We start from the raw sequence: 4,870 nt of genomic DNA, 5'->3' as shown, positions 1-4,870 counted from the left end.
TTGCATGGCATTATGGTAAAAGCTAGCATTTAATATAGAGTCTTACTCTAGGATTTCAGATAGCTTGACTCATGACTAAATTACACAAGCAGTATGATACCAAATGATTGTGAAATTACTATTCCAATTGTGTTTTCAGACAGGACAACTAAGAATTCATGAATGCAAACATTCAGAAAAAAAGATTGTTTCAGGATATGTATAAATTAATCATCACTTCACATTTGTAATGCAAGGTCTTTTCACTATAAGAAAAAGGAGACTTGGCCCAATATTATTCAGTCATCTTCCATTTCTTTAGCAATCTGGTGTTCACTTTTATTAACTCTTATTGAAATAGTACATTTAAATGGCAAGTTCCGGCTTATAGAAATAAATCAGCACTGGGAAAATAAAGATTAAAATAAATGAGTTAATATTACTACTGAATCAAGAAAATTTCAGTTATAATTATTAAACAAACCACCAAATAATCCTCCATCAGGTTTCTATGAGCAGTTTAATACAAAATAGCAAAAGCAAACAGAACCTAAAATCCTATTTTATTTGTAATCTAAGATTTTAGAGAGGGGTAAGGACTTGTTATGCAAACTCAAAGGTTCATGGTTCAAATCCATCAGTTACTTCACAAGAGCTCCTATGCCTATTTTCTGCCTCTGAAAACCTGCTAGAGGTTGCTATGAGTTGATTTCAACTTAACAGTATTTAACAATAACAATAGCATCATCAGTATGGAGAGGTACTGCTAATCCTAAGAGGATTATTTTTCTAGCAGTTTAAATTCATCAACTATTTCTCAGTTTTAAAAGGTCAGTCTCATTCTGTGCAATTTACAGCCTCCAAAAACCCACTGGAAGGTCAGTTAAGAGTTGATGGTGAATTGAAAGCAATGAATTTGAAGTGGTTTAATAGATAAGGAGTTGAGCTGCCTAACCAAAGTCAGGCAGTTTGAATCTATCAGCTACTTCATGGGAGAAAGACAAGCAGTTGCCTCTGATGTGATTTACAGCCTCTAAAAACTCACTGGAGTGTCAGCTGTGAGTAGGTTTTGACTTGAAAGTATGTAACAACAATGACAATAAAGAAGTAAGGATAACTGTGGGAAGTGGTGTGGTGCTTTCTCAAAAAGTTGCAAATACCACTTGACCCAGCAATTCCACTATTGATAATATACCCTAAAGAGACCATAACCAACATCCAAGCAGATATATGCATACCCATGTATACCATCACGGTTTTGTTCACAATAGCGAGGAACTGGAGACAACCTAAGTGCCCATCAACAAACAAACGGATGGAGAAGGTGTGGTGTATTCACACAATGGAATACTACACTGCATCGAAAAACAAGGAACTCATGCAATATTATTCAAAATGGGTGACCCTGGAGGATATTATGCGGAGTGAAATATCTCAGTCACAAAAGGACAAATACTGTACGATGCCATTGTTGTAGAATGAGGCTGACATCAAGGTGGGGGTACTGAGAAAAACTGGATAAATTATGTATACTGCATTGAAGCAAATGAGGGAGAGAACAGTTCAAAAGTAATATATTTTAGGGCATTATGGTTATTATAAGAGTTCGGAATGAGGCTTGCAGAGTGGAGTATACTCGGGGTGGGGGTAAGGGGATGCAGGGGGATTGTATACCAATGAAAGAGATTTTTCTTTTGCTTTTCAAGGAGAAGAGCAAACTGAGGGGTGTAGGTGGGGTGGGCGGGGAGAAACGTGCAACAATGAATGAAAGGAAATCCAAAATCTCTGTAAATGCTCATTGAAATTTTTTTTAAAAAAAGAAGAAGTAAGGATAACAAGACTTTTCTTTAAATACTTTACTTCAAATTCTGCGTCAAATATTCTGTCAGAACAAGGCAGTCCCAGGAGAAGGAGTGCTTGAAAAGTAGAGAATCAATGAATAAGAGAAAGACCTTCAGCAAGATGGATTAACACAATGGCTATAACAATGTGATTCCTACTGGGACAGCAAAGCTTATGAACACAGTACAGGAGAGCCAGGGCTTCTTTCTATTGCACTTAAGGTCACAATTAGTCAGCACGGACTTGAATACACCTAACAATAATAATAACAAACTTTTCTAGCCCTTATCTCACACAGATGATACTGTCAGCTGAAAATTTGTTTTGACTATGCATATCACTCATCTTCACTGCCTATTGATTTCTTTATCTTCAATATCAATGTAGAATATTATTAAATAATACAGCAAGCACTCATTTCAGGGACAGAAATATTTTCAGAAATATTTATTTCTGTAAATTAACACGAATCTATAGAAACTCACTGATCTCCAGGTTTTGGTTGATTCTTCCAGATATGTGAAAATCCTGCCTTGAATAGCAATCACCCAGAAAGTTTTTTATCCTTCAATCTAAAATGACTTAGCCCTCAAATCAAAGCTAACAATGTTCACCTCTTCTCAGAGGCATAAAGCTAAGTGGCAGCAGAATCCTATCCACAGAACTATAAAGGTCATATGAGGTTCAAAAGATGATATGGTATCAATTTTGTAAATGAGAAGAATGAAGAAGGAGAGAATAAATAACTTTTTGAGAGAATTTATTTTATCATTTCTCTGAAAATATTGAAGGACAATATAGTTCTTATAGGATTCCAGGGCTACCAATCTAGTTTGCTTTCTTTAAACTATCACACCACAGCAGCTATGGCAGGCTGTGAAATCTCTGGAGTACTAGAAAATTGTTTCTCTTCAAAAAAGATAAAATAATGCAAGGCATATTGAAATGGGAAATATACCCCATAGCTTTTCTGTGATGAAATGTCTGGAGTATTCAGATGAAGATGAGAAAATAATTATCAACATCAACAAAAGCTTATTTCTATGAAGTGGTAGTTTCTACATATATCCACTCTCCAACCTCCTTCTCTCCTTTTTGTTTCACTAATTCTGACACCTGCCATTCTCTCCACAGTACTCTTTACTTCGCTACTGTTGTGTGACATCGAATCAGAACTGACTCATAGCTGACCCTCCACTGTGTTTTCAGAGACAATAAACTGCATAGGAGGAGATTGTCCATCCATCTCCCAATGAGTAGCTGGTGAATTTAAACCATGTACATTTGAGATTGCAGTGCAGTTTCTTACCACTAGCCTATCAGAGCTCCCTGCTACTTCTCTACTACATTTGGTCATTCATTGCAATGACCATACAGCACTCGTCAACTGCGATAATGATTATGGGGTTGATTATGAAAGCAATAGGTTACAGTTAAGAATTAGAATCAGCTAAGAAATAACAGGAACAACTCACCATATAGTGCTTTGACCAAGACGACTTCTTTTGGACTGTACCTCCACCTGGGGCTCATTCTCAGCCTATACCACCAATATCTGCTTGGGCGCACTACTTTCAGATCCTGTTCAGGCTTACTGCTAATGGGTCAAGCCCTTGTCATGCTCAAGCAACATGCCACTCCGCCAGGAAGTCTCCCATCCAAAGACACTCTGCAATTACACTCCGTGGGTTAAGACAACCATTGACGCTGTCTCACACAGGTCCTTCACTTCTCACCATTCATGCCATCTTGTATCATTTATCTCAAACATTACAACTCTGTCTCTGTACGTTAGGAAGTTCTCAGCCCAGAACCTCCAAGTCCAAAAGACACATTCTGCCCCTGGCTCGTCTTCGTGTTGGCAGTGAGGCTCCCCACAATTTCTGTTGGATGATGGGGTTTTTTTAGGTCAAAGGGTGGAAAAACTGAACAATACTTTTATCAGGTCTTAGGCAACTTATTACTTAGATGTTGTCTAATCTCTAATGTGTTGTTTAATGAATTTTACACATTTTATTTCCACAGTTTCAGTCATAATTTTTTTGGAAATTAAGAGACCACAACTAGAAAGGCCATTTAAAAGCAATTCAGAACATCAGAATTCCTCGATAAAAATCTGTAAAATAAGTGCAAAAAGAATTTGTTTTATAAGTTAAAGTTATATATAATGATAAACCCAAGGATAAAGTTTGATCTAGAAAAAAATCTATTTTTAAAAAAAGACAAGATTTGTTCTTTAATCTTTGCTGCCTAGGTCTCTATTCTAGAAGCCACCTTATAAACATTGGTCTAGACTTGCTAAATGTATAATTATATTAATTAATAGCTGACTTGTTATAAGTACTAAGAATTTAAGACATGGATTGTATAACAATGAAAGAATTTTCCATTTACTTTTCAAAGAGAAGAGAGAACTGGGGGAGGGGTGGGGAGGGAGAAAGTGCAACTCTCCTCTCTCTCTCTCTCTTTCTCTCTCTCTCTCTCTATATATATATATGTGTGTGTCTTAGAATCACCCATGGATGATGGGTGTTATCACTGGAAATTCTGAGTGAGCAGATCTGGGACTTAATAGTCACATAGTAAAAGATTCCTACAGGAAATCTTGACACTCAACTAGCCTGACAATCACTGTTTTGTGGTATCCCTACTTTGTGGAGTGGTGAAACCAATAAATGTATTTAGCTGCTAACTGAAAGTTCAGCGACGTCTTAAAATAAAGGCCCCATGGCCTGCTGCTGAAGATAAACCTTTAAAAACTGTAAAGCATAGTTCTACTGTAGAACACATGGAATTTAGGGACAAGATAGGTAAACCCCACCTTCATCATTGATAAAATCTAACATTAACTCAATCACCATCTCACGGTATTCACAGGCTTCACCTTCCCTTATCCTATTTCTCATCACCAGCTTTTTCTAGTATATGTCTTCTCTGACACTAACCATCCAGAAACAGGTTAGACATAATTCCTGGCCAGAATGATTTAGACCATAATATTCCTGGGGCACATCAGGTATTAGCCAGAGGCTCAACAACCTGACCAACT

This window comes from Elephantulus edwardii, unplaced genomic scaffold, assembly GCF_000299155.1.
Source record: "Elephantulus edwardii isolate Elephantulus edwardi_28Jun2011 unplaced genomic scaffold, EleEdw1.0 scaffold00007, whole genome shotgun sequence".
In the NCBI taxonomy this organism is placed as follows: Eukaryota; Metazoa; Chordata; class Mammalia; order Macroscelidea; family Macroscelididae; genus Elephantulus; species Elephantulus edwardii.
This window is presented reverse-complemented; position numbering follows the sequence as displayed.